Genomic DNA, 21,002 nt, shown 5'->3' with positions numbered 1-21,002 from the left:
AAGAGGAGGTAAAAGAATTGAAAATGATCAAGATATGACATATGCACATACCATTTCCTAAATAAATGTAATTATCATGTTCCACAAACATATATTAACTAAAAAAAATTCTGTCAGGTTCAGTGACCATCAGCTTGTTTCCTTTCAAAATTGAATTGCAAAAAAACTCCTTAAAAACGAAGAGCAGTTCTGATCCAAATGCAGACTTGACTTGGAGCAGTAATAAATGGTGCACTGGATCTCCATCTACACAGAGTAGGTACGAGGCAGCTCAAAACCCCCTAACTTTGAGGATTTCTCAGTAGAGACTGTCCAGCAGAAAAGGCACAGGTCTTCATACCACAGAAAAAGCAACTTCCACATTGTGATCCCTTATAAATGAAGCAATGCAATGAATAACATTTGAGGGTGAAATGAGAAGACTCAAGAGGAAGAAGTGAATTTCTCCTTGGTAATAGCATCTCATTTCTCACTTTTGAGTTTTATTCAGCCTCTATTCCATAATATGCTTCCTCTTTACTGTGCCATCACCCTTGGAAATATCTCAAAAGACTGTCGATTTTGTAAAAGCACCTTCCATGAATTTTCACTATAAAACCATAAAGCTGTCATCACTAAAGAGAGATAAAGTTCTCAGAGAGGAGGATGCTGCCTCTCATTACCATAATGCCTACTGCTCCTTGAGGCTATAAATCCTCTGACAATCATAGTTTAAGGTAAATTGGTTTGTTTGGCCTTTCTTGTATGCCAGAAGAAGACCAGATACAGGCTGTATGGCAGATAATCTCACAGAGTCAGAGTCACACAAATGCTAGTGTGACTTAGTGTGGTTACCAGGGCTTCCAATAGATTGTTTGGAAGTGTGGGCTGGTGTCTTGCTTTTCTGTTTCAATCAGGGGAGCCCTACTTGAGCTGATCAGATGATACATTCTTTTAACCTACCTATACCATGTAACTTTTTAAACCTAATCATCTACCTCCTGTCTTACAGATGACCTTAGTAGTGAAGACTATATTCTAACTAAGAAAACGAGTTGATCTTTAAGAGTTTTATCTATGATGAAATGTTACACTGAAATCACCAACTCTCTTAATGATTAGTGAGGATAAGAAGAAAGGCTCCTTGTAAACAACGAATAGAGCCCTCGCCTAACATAACAATACACTCTTCTGAGAAATGTACATCTTGTAAAAAGGATTTGGTGAATTAAGCATTAGTTTTGAAGACAGTGTGATGTTGGAGATGCTTGGTTTATGTTTGTTGTATACTTATTCTTTCAATTTTCCTCATCCTTAGCCAAGCAAATGCTATGAAAAATTGTCTAAAGTTATCTGTAGAAAGTGCCCGAAGGAGGGTGATACTTGAAAGTTGCTATGTTTTAGGCTTTTGCGTTGTAATAATGGACTATCAATGTGGATGGGCACCATGGCATCTCCCCCCAGCCTCTCAATCTAGAAAGAAGGTAAGACATGTGGATGTCTCCTAACCTCCATCCTCATTAGGGGAAAACAACAGCAGAAACAACAACAACAACAAACACAGCCTTCCACCTGGTACTCAAGGAAGTGTCTAAACATGTTTCATGCTGTGACACGAGGAATTTATTGTGTTACTCATTTCAGGAGTATTTGTATTTTTAAAACATTGGGAAGGGCTGCGTGTGGTGGTACATGTAATCCTAGCTACTTAGGAGGCTGAGGCAGGAGAATCACAAGTATGAGGCAGTTTACCAAGACATTGTCTCAAAAAAAGAGAGTGGGCTGGAATTCTCAATATAATAAACAAACAAACAAACAAACAAACAAACAAACAAACTGGGAAGAAGATGGAAAGATGGAAAGATCCAGATGGTCTGGATTGCAAATAGTGGAATTTGAGCTTCACTAGAGGAGATATTTTCCTGGGCGTGGTTTTCCTACACCTCTCAATTGAATCTCAGATTAAGATTTAGAAATGACTACACCTGCCAGTTACACGTAGTGTGAGTCTTATGAGCCTCCCAGACTCTTTTCCTCCCACCTGCTAAGCACACATCTCTGCTGCTGACAATAGTGGGTGCTGAGCATTGTCTGGTAGGCTCTTTAGCCTAGAACTCACCAGGTCTTGGTTTGCTGAACTACTTTACCTTGTGGTATTTTCAGCTCCTGCTGCAGTTCTTGAACTGTGTTAAACTTTAGCGTATTCCCAGCCATGTACAAAGTGAGGACACTGTGTGGTTCATGGTTCAGAATAATATTTCTTAGAGGGTATGCTTAATGGCCATTAGCTAGAAAGGGACAGATACAAAACTTCAAGGCCTCTGCTTTCCCTGGGCTTTACCCCTGGCATCAGCAATGTCAGTCTGTGCCACTTCAGATTCACTTGGCTGCATGCAGACTCAAACCTCTATCAAGTCTCAGTCTCAGTGAATGGAAATGATCCAGAATTTCTTATATTTGGAAATGTCAGGGACTTGTTAAAGAGAAAAGAAATTTTCCATTTTTAAAGAGGGCTGTAATGTGTAAGTGAAAGTAGCCTGCCCCGGGGCTGTGGCCATTTCTGCAGGTGCTCTTGGTCCTCATGTGTATCTATGGGCAGTAGGCATGTCTGTCCTTTTCCCAAGGGGAATATGTGCATAATTGTCATCACAAATATAGAAGTACCTGTAATAATATCACGAGCCCGAAAAATGCTGCAAAGGATTTGTTTGGATAATGTCTAGAATGCTGAGTTGAAATTCACAGAAGTATTTTTATAACGCTTCTGGTACTATCATTTTAAAGTCCATTTGTATGAAGAATGGAACTCACTGACTGTTACTGGTAATGCAATTTATAAAAGTTCATTATAGGCACCTTTTCCTCTAACTCTAATGACTGACTGCTTGGCAGAAAACTACACATTACTGAGGAAGTACTAGTTTTCTATGAGCCTACAATCATGGCTCAGTTATTAAATAGAAAGCAGAGTTTGCTTATTGTTATCATGAATGAAGCAGAGAAGGAGTAAACATCCAGATTCATATAGGGCACATGTGTGTAATTTTCCAAGGCTGAAAACATCAGGTGCTGCCAATTTGCACCAATGTACTTTAATCTCAGGTTCACCACTGCAAACTGAATCTTGGACAAGGTTGAAAGGATTTGGCTCTAACATAGGCGGAACTGACTTCAGACACCATAAAACACCAATAGTTGACAGCAAGAACCTTAATGGCAGATAGGTATATGTTCTGTAAGTAACTGGACACTCTAAACCTCAGCTTCTTCAGATTCAAAATGGGACCAGCAGTAATACTTTGGAAGACTTTCATGAATATTCAGGGTAAGTGTATGTATTTTGCACCTTGCCTGGCTCATAATAAGAGCCTGATAAGTGTTAGCTGTTGTCATCAATATTATTATTAGGCTAACTGGCTAATTATGTCACTGGGCCCCCTTTCTTCAGACTAGATTAATGCTTCTGGTCCTATTCATTTAAAATTTCCCTAACAGAGGATGATAAGGACTGTATTCCCTAGGTGTGTAATCTGAAAAGGGAGACTTTGACTTAAAAAAAATCTCACATTTTATTTGTATTTCTTACTTTTTATACAGTTTTTCTTGTTAAATTTTGCATTGTGCTTCATATTAAACTTTGTTCAAAGATCTTTTAAAAATCATAGTTAAAGGGCCGGGGATTTAGCTCAGTGGTTCTGCCACCTGCCTTGCAAGTGCAAGGTCCTGAGTTCAATCCCTGGTACCAAAAATAAAAACAACCATAGTTAAATAATCTCAGTCATATTTGACAAAAGCAGAAAGATAAACCATGATCATCTATCTTGCGGCTCTGGTTTGGCTCCACAGCCAACAACACTCTACTGGTGACCGGCAGACCATGTAGAAGAGACACTCTACTAGCCCCCTGCTACTCAAAGGGTGGTCCATGGACCAGCATGTAGGATGCACCCTGTGGCCTGTGAAGAATGCAGAAATTTATCCCTCACAGTAGAGCCACAGAGCCAGAAATGCTCTGAGGTGAATAAATCACCCCAGATGATTCACATACAAGTTGAGAACACTGAACTAAATGGTCTTCAAGAAACTTCTGGTGCTAATTTGTTAAATAAGATGGGAAATCAGCAAGCACTCACTGAGCATCTGGGAGGTTGGCACTGTGCTAGTTAATGTAAGGGCTGTAGAGGTGAAGAGGGTATCTTTTCTTCTCTTGATGGTTTTCTAGCTGGGGACAAAGAAGCACTAGTGACTTGGCTCCGGGAGAACCTGCCATCTCCTCCATTAGAAATTTGCTCAGCTCTTAGGATTGTTCACCTTTACAGAGGAGACTGATGACCTTGACCTGGAGAGTTTAGGACAGTGCCCACAATCCTTCCCTCCCGCACTCCACTGTCTTTCTCCAGGCCTGTTGAAAAATTCTTCAGGGTTCTAATATATCATTAGAACATATTACTAGTATAGGGAAAAACAAAAACTAAAAAGTAAAAACAATCTAACTGGAATAAAGAAGAAACAAAAATCCATTTTAACAAGCTCTAGAATAAGCAGTTTCCTTAAGTGACCTTTTGGGTGCATTATGAGTTAAGTCTGTAGATTGCAGACACCTGTTTATAGTCTGTTTCCGGCAAGCTCTCAATTGACTTTGCTGCTCATAATTCATGGGTTCATTGAGAGGCTGCAGGAAAATGAACACTTAAGTACTTTACCAAACCCTTCTTTTCTTCCTGGGATAGTGTTGAGTGGTTAAAAGTTTGATGTTATGCGGAGGGATGATTTCACTTGGGGACAGGGGGATCTGCATTGTTAGGAAAGATTATCAAGGCAGAAAAAGCAAAAGGTCAATGGAAGCCCCATATGAGCCTTTTCCTGTCGTCTGTGAATGCAGCTGCATCACCAAAAGTGACAAAAGTAGCAAAGCACCATCTGTGGACATAGGCATTTCAGAGAAGAAGCCGACAGGCCTCACTGAGTCTCAGCCCTGGGAGGGAAAGGAAGGGACTCAATTCTACCACTTACAAGTGAGGACCCCTCAACTCTGCTTCCACTGTTGATGATGATGTGGTCTTTCTTCTGGCTAGTATCATGAACACACGGTTCATATCAGCCACCACTCTTTTTCACTTTCAGGCCCACTGCATCCAGCTCACACACTGTCCGCCCATATGGTGCTCTGTCTACCAATGGCCTTTTAAATTCCAAGACAATTGGCCTCTTGGAAGGTCTTCTACTAGACTGTCTACCATTTCATGTCTTCTTTTTCCCTGGAACCTGATTATTATGCTGCTTTTTGACATCTTCGGTCTTCTCTTCCATGTGTCCTTTAATGGATGGACCCCTCACCTTGTCTGGGAAATACAGTCACTTTCCTTCCTGCCTCCTTTGAGCTACACTCTCATTCTCAGGTGCTTGTCCACTCTAACAGCTTCCAACAGCACTTCCTTGCAAATGCCTCCAAAATGCACTTAACAAATTCTGAGGTTTTCTCCAAGATCCAATAACAAATCTCCCACTGCTTGTCTGATTTGCATACAATAGATGATCCTTTCACTTACTGGCATCTGTCTCTGATGGTGCCTACAATCCCATGTTGAGCACCTGTCTGTCTTCTCTACACCATGAAGCCTTCCACAACTTCTCAGTCTAGAACAATCCCTCCACCATAAGAGTGCCAGGTCAGATTGACAATTATGTCTTACCCCTGAGTATTTCACAAAACCATCTGTTCCCCATGACAATGCAGCACTGAGCAGTCTGATGTTTTTCACAGTGACATGCCTGGCTTGAGCTACTTACTTCACGTATTTATTGTGTGACTTCTGTGGGCCAGGCACCCTTCTTTTTGCTAGGACTACAGGAATGAACACAGGGTTTGGCATCAAGCAGTTACATTTTGGAACAGGAGGGAGACCTGGCCACACATATAAGTGTGTGTGTGTGTGTGTGTGTGTGTGTGTGAGAGAGAGAGAGAGAGAGAGAGAGAGAGAGAGAGGAAGGGAGAGAGAGAGAACAAAGCACCATGAAGAAAGCTGAGCTATTTATATATGATGGTCAGGAGGGCATCTCTGACAGACTGAGACATGACAGGCATCCATGAAGACAATGAAGCCCCTGGAAAGCTGTGAAAGGAGCCTGGCTGTTGTGGATGGGACACAGTGCTGAAGCCATGGTGGACAGGTAGGCAAGTGGGGATGGTGGTAGGAAGTTATTGTGGAGAAGCAGCAGGGAGCAGCTCACAGAGAGCTCAGGCCCCAGCAATGACTAGACATTTCACTCTGGACGAAAGGCGCATCTATTACTGATTCTTGAACATATGTCTCTGAAGTGTCATGATTCCATTTCATTAGGCTCACTCTGGCTGCTCTGTTAATAACAGGCTGTAGGAACTTGGACAGACACAGCTTGAGGCAGAGAGAGCAACACGGAAACCACAATTGCTAGGGTGTGAGGTGATGGTGAGCTGGATGGGAAGCAGGTGCAGGGTGATAGGAATTAGTCAGATGTTACATGGACTTTAAAAGAGCCAACAGCAGCAGGAGAGAAAGAAAGCAGAATGACCTCCAAGGTTTAGGTTTGAGCAGCTAGAAAAAAGGAGGTGTCAAAAGACAGAGGGAAGAGTAGATTAGGAGCTGTGAGGATGTGGAATTTGGTTTGGAATTTCTTAAGTTTGAGACGCATATTAGGCCGATAGGTGATGAATCAAGAGAGCAATTTGTTAAATATGCACTGGTTGTCTGACTTTTAGAAAAACACTGCTCTGTAAATACAGCTGTAAAATGCTCCATGGCAAAGAAAATTGAACCCACTGGGAATGAAGAGGCAGATCCTTCAAACTGCTGACACGTGTTTGCAAGCTATATACACTGAGAAAGAGCCTCTTACCATATAAGAAGGATCATATTACATAATAAAATTATTCCTTTAAAAAACATTTGGCCATTTTCATATTTTTAAACTAGTGTTTTTGAGCGATTGAGATGATTAGCCTTATGCTTGGCATGGAAATTATCAATGTAGTATTAGATGAAAGGAAATAGTTATATAGTTGATTAATTCAGTTCAGTTTGGGCAGAAGCACTGGTGGATAGAGTGTTATGGTGTGGCCTGGTGCCTGCCAAGAAGAGATACTGGGCACAGGCCTCCTTTCAACTGCAGAGAGAAAGCCTCCTAAAGATGATGTGCTATGTCCCCTGACCACGGACTTCCACCCACATACTGAGCCTCAGAATACAGCTAAAGGCACTAAGATGGACATGGATTGTCCACCACTGGTCCTAGTTTACATGCATCATCTTGGAAATAGCTGATAAAAGACTCAAAACTAGGTCTATCTGATAGGGCTTTGTGTGGCTCATGCTCATTTTCTGAAATCTCTACCTCTTAAAAGGGTTGTGATTTTTTCTGTTCCCTGTGACATACAGGTGAACACAACCATTTTCCATTTCCCTTTTTTCTCTGCGACTTCCTCCACTTCACTTCATCATTATCCCGCCTATTTTCTTTCTTCAACTCTAATGGAGAAGATGGAGTATAAAGGATAATGGAAAACATCAAAGCTCCAGCACCTATATAGAACTGCAATGCCAGGTGCTTTCTCAAGAAAAGAAATGTTCATCCAGTGTGTATTTAACACATGTTTGTTCAAGGTAGTAATTGCAACAAATGCCCAAGAATGGACTATAAGAGTAATAAGACTTTTAGGATTGGCATTTCTTTGATGAACACAAAAATATGCGTGGCCAAATGTCAAAGTCACCGAACACAACTGATGTAATAATATCAGCATAAACTCTCCTTCACCTTATCCTTGTGGAGACCATATTTTATTTATACTTAGCTCAGACTAAGATTAACTGGTCAGATTCAATATGCTGCCGGCAAGGTAAATGAAAAAAAACCACCACAATTAATATAAAACATTATCCCTCTAACTTTGGAAAAAATAACCTGTTCATGTAAATACAGGATGGTCAACATTCATAAAAAATTATGAATCACTAATGTTTTTCCAATTTTGAGCTGACAATAAATTCATCAAGAAGGATATTATTTACAAAAGCTCCATCTCCATAAAGGGGGAGAGAGGGAAGAGGAAGGTGATAAAAAGGAACAGATGTGTTATGTACATGTACTAACTCCACACTGAGAAAGTGCTCATTATGTACTACAAAGATGTATTAATAAAAAATAAAAATTTAAAAAAATAACACATTTTTATTACAGATTATTCAAGTACATTATAGGAAGATGGAAACAAATGAAGGATTTAAGAGAAAGGCCTTCGTCTTTATTCTGAAATGGGAAGTTGTTCCTGGTGTCTCCAGTCAGCATGGATATACATAGTTAACAAGAACTGAAAGACAACCACCTTACTTGCCATGGAGGAACTCTACTTTACAAACATTAATCAGAAAACTTCTCTTAATTCACAGAGCAAGAGTTTGGAAAAAGGAATAATTGTACAAGTCACTTTCAACGCAATTGTTAAACAAAATTTAAAGTCACATTAATTGAAGGCTACTGCTATAGGTTGCATCTGGAATGTCCCTCAAAGGCCCATGTGTTAAAGATTTGGTCCTCAGCTTGGCGCTATTGGGAGGAGAGGGAACCTTTAAGATGTGGGGCCTAGAGGAAGGAAGTTAGGTCATTGGAAGAGTTCCCTTGAAGGGAGTATTGGACTGCAGTTCCTTCCTCTCCCCCCACCCCTCTCTCCCTCCCTCCCCCTCTCCTTCTCCCTCTTCTTCTCCCTCTCTCGCTGCCCAGCTAACATGAGGTGAGCATCCTCCTCCATTATGTACTCTTACCATGAGTTACTGATATGTGCCACAGGCCCAAAGCAACAGGGCCTCACAATCATGGGCTGAAACTTCTAGAACCACAAACCAAAACAAAGCTTTCCTTCTTATTAGTTGTTTATCTCAGGTATTTTGTCACAGTACTAATACACATACATTCTGCAGAAAATACATTAATTTGTTTTTCATATAAAAAGCAAAATGCTTATTAAAGATAATTTTACCCTCAAAAATAATCAATACAATAATGTAAATATTTTTAACATTAATAGTTTATTAATGTGAGTTAATCAATGGTTTAATGATGTGTTTCTATGTGTAAATCATGATGTAAGTATATTTTGAAATTATCCATTATCAGATATTTATAGGAGTATGATTACAAATTTAATATTGTTTCTATGGTTTTTGTTTGAAAGTGTCCCCCAAGGGTTAACAGGTGGAAGCTAGGTTCTCAGTATGACGATGTTGAGAGGAATGGAACCTTTACAAGTAGGTTTAATGGAAGGCACTTAGGTCATGTACTGCCTTCAGAAGGGATTAATGCTGGTCTTGAAGGATGAATTAGCTCCATGAAAGAGTGAATTGTTATGGAGGATGAGCTTGACCCCTGAATCTCTCTGACTTTTGGTCTCAACAAATGATCTCTTCCAGTCTGATCTTTCTCTCTGGAACGTGTTCTGGCCATGATGGTATCTACCGTGATCTGTGGCCAAGGTGGGGGTGGGGCACTCTAACCAGAACCACAGACATGCTGTCTGGTACACCCTCTGAAACTGTATGCTAAGTAAACCTCTTGTCTGTATAAGTTACTCAACCTCAGGTATTTTGTTACAGCAATAGAAAAGGGACAAATACAAATGTTATCTGGGCAGTGTAATGGCTATTCTGTTACTTAAAAAAAACTACTAAGAGATAGTTGAAGGGGGAAGGGAGGGAAAAAAGGGGGATGGAAAAAGGAATTAAAATGTTATGCAAATGTACCAACTTCCCTTAACCAATGTAAACATTATGTACTACACACATGTACTAATAAACTAAAATAAAAAATGTTTTTGATAAAAACTACTAAGTTACTGATATGATCAGAAATATCTTGAGAGTATACAATGGAAGAGAAAAAGAATATGATGAAGATATATTAGTGTAAAACCACTTAGTTAATATTGAAGGGGCTTATTGTATTAAAAACTTGTAAATTAGTAAGCAGAAATACTACCGCTTGTTCAGAAGGTGGTAATTAAAAATGTAGAATAAGATTTGGAACAAGCCTCTGAGAACACAGAATCCAAGTACTACATTTTACTGGTGAGAAAATAAAAACACAGAAAGATAATATAGAAAATGCCCAATTGAGATTAATTAAAATAAAACCCAGGATGCAAGGAACAGATTCTGGCTACCCCTCCTTTTGTTCTGAAATCATGTATGTTACTGAATCATCCATTTGAAATATAGGTTAGTTATACAATAAAACTAACTCCAAATTAAAGTTATACAATGAAACAAATGATGGGTTAGCCCAAGGGGGGAAAAAGGAACAAACTAATAAGTAAGAGAGAAATTCTAAAGAGTATGCTACACTTGTGAGTTTTCTTCACTCACGATGGTTCTAATGTCATTGTTAGAAGAAATAACAACATGCTGTCTATTTCACTGTGTGCTCTGTGTCATCTATAGTCAGAAATGTTAGAGCTAACAGCCTGTATATTACTTATTTTACTGCAATCTCTAACTCTCCATTCAGAAATATTTGATGTGCAGAAAATGCCCTACACAATATAGTGGGTAAAGAGGGGAAGAAACACGTTTCATTTTCCACAAGTTCACATATGCTCACTTCTAACTCAGAAGGTTGTGATAGAGTCAGATTTCCCCAAACTGCTCAAAAAACTTAGGAGATGCATCAGTTTCCTGCTACTTATGGAGTTCTGCTTCACCCTTGCAAGACAAAATGTTTTCATGCCTAAAAACTTAGAAGATCGGGCCAGGGATTTACCTCAGTGGTTTCATTGCCTGCTGCGCAAGCACAAGGACCCCAGTTCGATCCCTGGTACCAAAAAAAACCCCAAAAAAGATCTACAGCAGCTTCCACTCCATTATTCCTGTCCTGATATATGGGTTGTTTTTTTTTTTTGCCTGCATAGTTAGATAAAATTTTGGATATTTTTAGGAATCATTTTCCCTGGATTTGTGGCCTTATTGCTTTCCACCAGTTTACAAACAGTCATGCTCCTCCTCACTCTTTTCTGGACTTCATATAACTTGTAGGCAATCAGAGTGGTGAACCAGGAAGGGAAGCCCACTAGTCTTGCCAAGAGCTTTCCTGACAACTTTATCTCATGGAATGCCAACAAAGTCACTGTGATTTTATTTGATTTCACTTGTAGCCACACACTACAGCTTTACCTCTTGAAACAGATAAAACTGCATGAAACAAGCCTGAAAAAATTCCTGCAGAATTAAGAAAGCAGTGCTGTAATATAATCCCTTTTACAATGGCTACTCATTTGAAAAGGCCAAACACAAAGCAAGATTTTATAGAAGCTCAAGAATTCATATCTTTTTAATATTGGAAGAAGTCCAAGTATGTGACCAATAGTGAGAAATTGTACTTGTAGTGTTTTTGGAAAGGGACTATGAGACTAGTCAAATTCTCTATTAGCAGTGAAGAATAGCCAGCAAATTCAGAATGTGGCTTCCTGTTGATATGTGTATAATAATAGTTAATCATTTTCTACTTTACAGTACCTATAAGCAGGCCATAAACAAACAATAGTTTCTTACTATAAAGTGAAAATCATAGATATGTTATTTGGAATGCCATAATTTACCAAAGACACCAAGATTTGAGGAACTAATGTCAAGGCTGGGGTCCAACACTTAGATTCTTTAAAAAATAAATTTATTTTAACTGATACATAAAAACACAAAACATCATAGTGATACATATGATACATGTATACATTGTGTAGTCAGGGTAAACATACCTATTTCCTGAAACATTTATCATTTTTTGAAGGGAAAAAACATTAAAAATCTTTTCTTCTAGACTTTTGAGACAATGCTTGGATTTTAAACTTGATTCTGTGGCTCACTGTTTGAAAGACATCAAGAACCAGTGGGTCTCTTTGAAATTTGTCATCTTTATAATTCATGTTCTAATATCCTGTAGCCTTATGTCAACACTTTGGTCTTGATAAATTGCTATAAACGAGAGAATTGAACACGAGAAAAATATTAAAAATGTTTGCATGAATTTTCAAAATTAAAGTGCATATTCATATTAAATGTTGCTCATGGATTGTTTTGACTTGGACCTCCATGAGAACAAGGAAGTCACCTGTGTCTTTCTCAATCCCAAGACTTCACTCATGGCATGGAAGGCAGCCTTTCATGATCTGATAGGTAAACATCAATTCTGCACGTCAGGAGCTTATTGATGTACAGACTGCAAGCTCTCTGTGGACTGGCACTTCTATCTTGCTCATCATTACTCCCTTGGAGCCTAGAACAATGATGGGCACATAATAGGTACCCAATCACATGTAAGCAAATAGTATCCCCCCATGCCTGATCCTGGTAGTGAACGTCAGGGAAGAAGAAAGGGCATAGAAACAGAATTTTTTTAAACCATTAGTCTCTTCAGCGAGAAAGGAGAGAGTGGGAAGAGGGAGAGGGGGAGAAGGACAGAAGGAAAACAGGAGAGGGGGATGCAGGAGAGGGGGAGTGAGAGACTGGAAGACCTCAGAGCTGTGGTCAGCACTGGCCAGTGCACTGAGGGGCAGGAAGGGAAGCTCCTCTACATCCTGACTTCCCAGGTGCTTCTCCTTAATGGACTCTTCTTTTTTCACTAGTATTTAGAATAAGGTTTATAAGATCAAATAGATATATCGATAGATGCATGCATGCATTATTAAAGGTCTTCTCAGAGTTGCTGACCTACCCTCTTTGGTTCTGGTGGTAATATACCCCTATTATTTTTTTGTCTTCACAGCTGAATCCATACACTTTCTCGTAGACTTCATATACACTTTCCAGTCCATCTCTACACAATTCAGTGAAGATCTATTTCCTCTTTCCTAATGAAATACCTTTTATTTCTTTTCTCAAGTTGTCTGAACTAGGAGAAATTATACTGGGCCCTCCTTTTGGTGTATGATCTCCCAGGGTAAAGCTAGCCTCAGCAAGTCAGGGAAAATGTATCACTACCTCACATATCAGCAAAAAAATTGATTAGAGAATCTGAATTGTTCATAGTAGCATTTCTATGGCCTCTACAGATTCAGAGACACCAAAATCTATTCACTTTTTCCTATTTTCCCTGCTCAGCAGATCCTCTAATGACATGACTGAAATCACTCAATATGCTCCTTCCAAGAGAACTGCTATTGATCTGGAAGAGCTGTCAGACATGCTGTTCTTTTCCTTCAGGAGAGATTCCTGCAGATATTTTCCTGTATTTGTAAATGGTATTTCACTAGTAAAAAATACAAAACAAATCTTTATCTTTGATATAACTTCACTGCACATTTTCTTTTAAATAGCTCTTTTTCACAAACTTACCAATTTGGTATAATAATAGAGTAGAGGAAAGTACACTGCCATTGACCCTGATGTCAATATAGCTATATTTTGAGTCACAAGTTTAGTTTCTGCTCTGCTATCTTTTTGTTCCAGGAGGCTAATGTGACATAGGGACTCATATTCTGGGCAAGAGGTCAGAGCACTTACCTTCCACTTTCAGGTCTGTTAAGACCTTTGCAGGTGTCTCTGCTTCCACAATTACCAGGCTAAAGAAAGGGCACTGATCTTAGTCCTCAGAAGACCAATCTGCAAGATGGAATGAACTCCACATTTATCCAGTGTGGCTAAGGAAGCTGCTGTTCCTCTTTATATCAATAAAGGTATATGCTGAATTTTATATTATTTTCATACTGTGCAAAGACTGGTTAAACTTCATATTAATTTTCTCTTCCTGGAAGCATACAACTAGATGAATTTTCTTGCTTTTGAAATTAGCAATGGTCTGTTGGGAGCACTGCGCTGTAGATCACTATGGCCAGGCCTAACTCACCTCCTTCTGTGGATGAGGAAGGGCCCTGCGTGGAAGGAGAAACACGACTCTTTTTCTCTTCCTCCTACGGATGAGGCAGAGCCCCGCAGAAGAACAGGAGACAAAAGAGGGCATGGCGGAGAAAGGCTTGGGTGAGAAGAGGACTATCTTTTTTTCTACCTATCTGCCACATAAACATCAAGCACTGTCTCCTGCAGATCGTAGCCTTTCTCCCTGTTTTAATAAGGCATCCCCTTTCAGTTTCCTTATCTACACTATAAATAAAGGAGCTGAGGATGCAAACAAAGCTTTTTGTCTCATCAGGGCAAAGAGTTTTCCACATGGCTTCAGCTATGTAAACTTTGCTGTCATCTTTGTCTCCTTCTTTCAGTTTCTTAATCTCTCACTGTCGTTTCTCATTCTTTGAACCCTTCAGCCATGTGGGTCATGGCAATGGTCTAAGTGCTCACCAGTGGGATGCAGGCAAAAGTATCTTAGGCCACTTCAAGCCTGGGCCATCGCAACCTCTCACAACCAATCTTGCATGTCTTTTCCTCTTCTAAATGGCTGCAGTGGAGATATTCTTCAGGTAACCTTGGAAACCATATTTAAACAAGGTGGAGCCAGAGGATGTAATGATACTCAACTCACTGCTCAGAGAGAGGCCTGAGCAGAAAGACTCAAAGTGGACTCTTTCTTAACAAGCAAAACATAAGCTAATTCTGTTTTATTCCACGGAGTTTCTGGAACTTAATAATGAATTATACAAGGAAGACATTGTTATCAATAAACATTCAATAGCCTTTCAAAGCATTAAAATAGCATAAATATGCTTTACAATAAAATTAAATTCCCTCTTTCTTTGTTGATTTAACACATATGTGAGAGAGTCTTTCAGGATTATCATATGAAACATGAATTCCCTCAAATGCCTGGCAAAGCAGGCCTTATAGATTTGAATGAACACCGTTGATCACATGAAATGTATTTGGAATTAAAGCATAAATTATATATATATAATGTATACATTATATATAATGTATACGTCACATGTACACTACTTTTAGTACATAAAATGTGACAATATATGTAAAAGTATTATATATTTGTATATTTTATATGTCCATTCATAAATATGAATACAAATATAAATAAATACACACAACATATGTATTTATTAATATAAAATATGCATTGAGATACATGACATTAACCTGTTGGTAAGACACTACCTAGGATCACACAACTTGTGAATGACAGAGTTGCAACCTGAACTTGGTTAGGCTGATTTTCATGTTCATTACCATTAAGAGCCATTTAAAACAGTTATTCCCACCACCTTTCAGCACAAGCCAGCATGATTACTCTGGAATCTGGACCTGTCTGTTCACTTCTTGAATTACCTTAAGGTCACATTGCCAAGTCAAATGATATTTCATCTATCCTATTTTACCTTTCAAAGGAAACTAAGCTATTGATTTTTCCATGGAAACTCTTGTTTTGGCTACTAAGATATGATTACCTTCTGGATTCTTTTCTCCACTGGGGCTTCGTGCAAGCTTTTTCCCTGCTTCTGTCTTATCCTCACTGCTAAGCCACCATCCTCAGCCCAGTAGATTCCTGGGTATGGGTAGCTTTATCCAAGCTGTCTGAATTCACAGCTTTACCAGTCACCATTTCTTCAAATCAGAAGTTCCAGACATGACTCTTGAGTTGCCAGGTAGATACAATGATGTGATGACTCTGGCATCTCAGATCTGGACATTAGAAATCAAACTCACTATCTTTTCTTCCTTTCCAACCCAGTCTTCCTGCATTCTCTGTCTGAGTAGCTATCATTCACCTATGAATGAAAGCCAAAATCACAAGCAAGCCCTTGGATTTAGATCTCCTCATGCTCCTGTGGTTTATTGGAATTGCTCATTAATTATTCTCCTTGATTCCTGTCTGGTCCCTCTGCCAACTATTTCTAATGGAACCAGAGTGGTCTTTCTGAAGTAGAAATCTTGTCATTAAACTTACTTGCACAGTTTCCATCAGTGACTTCCTATGACTTCAAATTTCCTGGTTTATCTACAGATTTTCCCTGACCTTGCTGTCCTCTCCCAGCTCTTCTCCCATGCTCCATGCATTAAGTTCTTTTTTTTCCCCTTAAATTCTTTTATTGGTACATTTTAGGTACACAATCCACTTACATTCATCATTGGGTGCTTGTACCTGTACATGAGGTATCTTGGTTCTTATTTTTCCCCCATTCCCTGTGCTCCCTTCATTAAGTTCTTTCTCTGCTTTCCACTGTGCACAAGATTCCTAAAGCCAGTCAGCAGTATGGTGGGTCTCCTTGCAGGACATATGGCACCTTCTATCACCCCCCCCCGCTGGGGAAGCCTCCCCACCCTTGGCACCCTGTAGTCTGGGATGGAAGGTTCTTTGGGCTCTACCCTCGGAACACATTTCTGTTTTAACAACTGCCACAAGGCACTGTCCCTTTGCTGGAGCTGCTTAGACAAGTTTCATCAAGGACTTGCTTAGCTGCAATTTAGCATTGAGCCTAAACTCGGCCAGACTTCCCGAATTCCTCTCTGACTAGCTGTGTGTCCCTGGGCAAATTACTTATCTTCTCTGGGTCTCAGTTTCCTTTTCTGCAAGATGGCAATTATAACAGCAAAAGCCTGATAGTAAACTTGCAAGGATTAAATTAGGAGGTGCGTGTAAAGCGCTTAGAATGATGCTTGGTCTATAGTGTTCACAAGTGTCAGTGATCACTATGATTTCCCTTTGCCTCACCAAATAGCCTTGCAGAGTGGACAGACAATATTAATATAATGGGTTATACACAGAGGAGGAAAGGAATGCTGTTATGATTTGTTTTAAAAATAAATCAGAGTGACCGCTGACCAAAATAATATTCATTCCTTCTCAAATTAAATGGCTGTCAGTAGAACAATAAGCTAATGCTATTGTAGAGGAAACTGAGGAAAGTGGTTTAAAAGTAGAGCTGATTAACCCTTTCAGGCATAGTATAACCTGAGATGATATATTTAAAATATTTGACTTGTTGATATCATGAAAGAAGGTGAACTTACTTCCTAATGCCAGTTATACCCATATGTAATCTCACACACACACACACACACACACACACACACACACACACATGACAGGATCGATATTTCCACTCTTTTCCTTAGGGAAAGCTCTTATATCTCAAAGCAGGAAGGGTTTCTCCTTAAACCTTTCCATTAAGCTTAAAACAAAAACCAAAGTCCACTGATGGCAGTTGCTTCCACCAGTCAGCTTAGCCTCCGCTTTTCTCCATGAAGGACTTAAGCCTTATCAGTTTCAGATATCCCTGTGGGGTTAGGGCGAGTTGACTAAAGGAAGAATAATCTTAGAAAGCTGTAAAGCATCAGAGGAGATAATAAGAAACTGCATAGACCTGAAAGAAAGGAAGAAAGGAGAGAAAGAAAGAAATCTAACACTGAGAAAAGAGAGATGTGTAGGGAAAACATGAAGAATAAAGAGAGCAGAGAAATAAATGAGGCAGTAGGAGAAACAAAGAACCTTTCTTTGTGGTCTCCATGTGGATAAAGAGAAAGCTGAGTTTAAATGATTTATTTTTCTATTTTAAATCCTCAAATGCTCATCTTAACTAAATTTCAAAATCTATTTAAAATAATTCAGGCTCGATTAGTCAGAATTTAATTTTTTTTGGTACCGGGGATAGAACTCGGGTCCTTGCGCTTGCAGGGCAGGCGGCTAAATCCCCGGCCCCAGCCAGAATTTAATTTTAAGAAGTCACATAAGTAGGCTTTCTAATGTTCCCCACCTTCATTAATTTCAACTGACCTATATAAATAAAATACTCCTAAATTAAGTCCTAGAGAGTTCATCTATAATCATGGGCTAAAACAGTGTCAACCTTGAACTGCCTTGCCTTTATAGGGGAGAAATCACACTGCAGAGACTGGAAGGCTTCCTTAGGCCTCCCTGGTTTTATTTATGCTGAGACCCCGAAATTGTGCAGAAGGAGGTGCAAGCATTGCTGAGAGGTTGTATCTTTGGCCCATGGGTAGTGGAAATATTGCCAAGTCAGCGAACTGACAGATGGCAAATTGGAAAGTGAGCAAGGGAACTGAGGAGACAACAGAAATGCTAGACAAGTGTAGGATATAGTGGATATTGGCTTAAATTAACAACTTGGTATGCAAATCTTGTAAGCAGTAAAAGAAGAAAAAGACAAAACAGAAATCACTGAAAAGTAGAGCTGGAAGAGACATTAGAAATCACTTAGTTTCCTTATTCCTTTAAATTTATCAGGGGAGGAGAAAGAATAAGAAATGCTCAAATTATTTCCATTAACCTTACTACTAAAAAGTTCAGTCACTAAAAATATAAATAAATAAAAAACAAAAACAGATATCATAGGGAATGAAGAGAAGAACATTAGAGAAGGAATAAATTGATGTATAATACAAATGTTTAGTTTTATTCTTAAATAATTACCAGATAACATTTTGTTCAAAATAATAGTATCAACAATGTTGATGATTAAAAGTAATGTATAAGTGAATGAATGATAGCAATGATACAAAGGACAGGAAGAAGGAATTTGCAATGCTTTGGTGTCATTAGGTATTCACATAAGTTGCTAAGTGGTAGAGTGTTATAGCTTTGTTTGAAAGTGGATTTGGATTAGTTTCAAATTTATTGAAAACTCTAAAGCAACTACTAAAAATAGGAACAGAATTATAACTGTTATTTTAAGAAAAGAGAGAATCAATTAGTCACTTAAATAACTAAAACCTCAGAAAAGAGCAGAAAACAGAAGTAGGAAAAAATAAATAGGACAACAAACAGAAAATACCATGTTAACGTGAGTTACAAGAAGCAGGAGCACTCATATTAATTTTAGATAGATGAGACTGTAGAGCAAGACTGATTAGCCAAACCAAACCAAAGCAAGAAATCAATTAAAACCAAAACAAAGAGAACAACAGCAAAAAAACAAATCTACTGGAACTAATAAGTGATTATATGAAGATTGCAGGATACAAGTTTTAATATACAAAAGTCAATTGCTTTCCTAGATCAGCAATGAACAAATAAAATTTGAAATAAGAAGCACAATAGCATTTACATTAGTATTCCCAAAATGAAATACTTAGGTATAAATCTAGCAAAATATGTACAAGATCCACTAGAAATATCTGATGAAAGATGTCAAAAAACTCGGGCCGGGGATTTAGCTCAGTGGTTCTGCCACCTGCCTCGCAAGTGCAAGGACCCGAGTTCGATCCCTAGTACCAAAAAACAAACAAGAAAACTAAATAAATGGAGAGATGTTACAAGTTCATTGATAGAAAGACTCCATATTTCAAGATGTCAGTTCCCAATGTGACCTATAGATTCAGTGCAATCCAAGTTAAAATCCAAGAAAGTAATTTAAATCCTTAGAAGAAAATGAAGGAAAAAAATCTATTTGACCTTAGGTTTTGTGATGACTATTTTTTTTCCAGTGCTGGAGATGGGACCACTGAGTGACACTCCCAGCCCAGTAATGACTTTTTAGATACAACATTAACATTGACAATAAAGTAACCATGCATAATAGAAATAATAAGCTGTGTTTCGTTAAAAATAAAAAAAATTCTGCTTTGTGAGAAATACTGTCAGGAGAATGCAAAAAAAAAAGCCAAAGAAAAGGAGAAAATATGTGCAAAATACATATATGATAAAGGAACATTATCCAAAATGCACAAAGAACTCTTAAAGACTCAACAAATAAAACCATCAAAATGAGAAAAAGACAAAAACTGATTCCACACTATGATAATATATGGATGGCAAATAAGCACATCTGCTGAAGAGCTAAACATCAGATGTCATTATTGAATAGCAAATTAAAACCACATGATACTACTACATGCCTATTAAAGTGACAAAATTCAAAACATTGAGAATAACAAATGCTGGTGAGGATATGGGACAAGAAGAACTCTCATTGTTGGTAAGAATGCAAAATGCTAATGCTGCTTTGGAAAACTGACAATTTCTTACAAAACTAAACATATTCTTACCATACAATCTGGCAATCACACTACTTGATATTTGCCCAAAGGAGCTGGGAAGTTATGTCCACATAAAACCTTATACATGGAAGTTTATAGAAGCTTTATTCATAATTGCCAAGACATGAGAGCTACCAAGAGGTCCTTAAAAGGATGAATGGCTAAACAAACCCTGGCATATCTAGACAATGTAGTATTATTCGGAGCTAATAAGAAACAAGTTATCAAACCATGAAAAGGCAAGGGGCAACTAAGTAAAAGAAACCAATCTTAAAAGGCAACATACTGTACATCTGTCAATTATATGCCATTTTGGAAAAGACAAAACTATAGAGGCCGTAAAAAGATCAGTGGAGGATTAGTAGGGAGAGAGGGAAGCAAAGGCAGAGCATAGTTTTTTAGGGGAGTAGAAATATGCTGTTTGAGACGACAGTGGTGGGCACATGTCCAATACCCACATAAGAACGCACAACATGAAGAGTGAACCTTAATGTACTTTGTAAATTTTGGCTAATGACGTGTTAGTGTAGAAGTATCATTGTAACAAATGTCCCGCTCTGGGGGTGTTGAGAATGGGGGAGACTGCGCCTGTGTGGAGGTATTGGACACATGGCAGATCTCTCTACCTTCTTGACAGTTTTTCTGTGAACTTGAGACTGCTCTAAAATATAAAGTCTGTGAAAAAACAAACAATGAAATAGACAAAAATTTGTAAGTCAATATTCATTGCTAAGGAATCAGTATAAATATATAGAAAACAGTCTACTAATCCTTCTGATAAGTGACAAGAAAATATGATTAAATTATCCTTTTTGAAGGAATAAAAATGGAAACGGAACTGCATTCAGAGACATCACCTTCCTGAAAGTGTGAGTGTCTTTTAAGGATAGGACTTTATATGGTCATTGAAAGTATTTATAATCAGAGAAGGAAAGTTGGACAAAAAAGGTCAAAATGAGTAAGACCTGGCATCCCCTGTAAATGGGGCTCTGGAGAGAAGAATTAAAGGATTGCGTGTGGGTGATATCCAAGTCATTTCTGAATCAAATCCAAATCCCTGAACTGCTATCAGGAAAACACTGTATGTGAACCAGGCGTCCACATCAC

General features: G+C 38.6%; 1 protein-coding gene and 1 long non-coding RNA gene across 6 annotated transcripts in view; one reads left to right on the top strand and one right to left on the bottom strand.

The window, feature by feature from the left end:
* LOC147826312 (uncharacterized) overlaps nt 1–14,026 on the top strand; it is a 28,757-nt gene extending 14,731 nt beyond the window's left edge. The window contains exon 3 of the long non-coding RNA XR_015439457.1: nt 8,197–14,026. This is a non-coding gene — a long non-coding RNA (uncharacterized LOC147826312). The remainder of the gene's footprint in view (nt 1–8,196) is intronic.
* The window catches only part of Chrm3 (cholinergic receptor muscarinic 3), a 485,994-nt gene that overhangs the window by 118,627 nt on the left and 346,365 nt on the right, over nt 1–21,002 (bottom strand). The window lies entirely within an intron of this gene.

Source organism: Heterocephalus glaber, unplaced genomic scaffold (assembly GCF_053883595.1).
Source record: "Heterocephalus glaber isolate CG9 unplaced genomic scaffold, H.glaber_assembly_v1.0 deba00001472, whole genome shotgun sequence".
In the NCBI taxonomy this organism is placed as follows: Eukaryota; Metazoa; Chordata; class Mammalia; order Rodentia; family Bathyergidae; genus Heterocephalus; species Heterocephalus glaber.
This window is presented reverse-complemented; position numbering and strand designations above follow the sequence as displayed.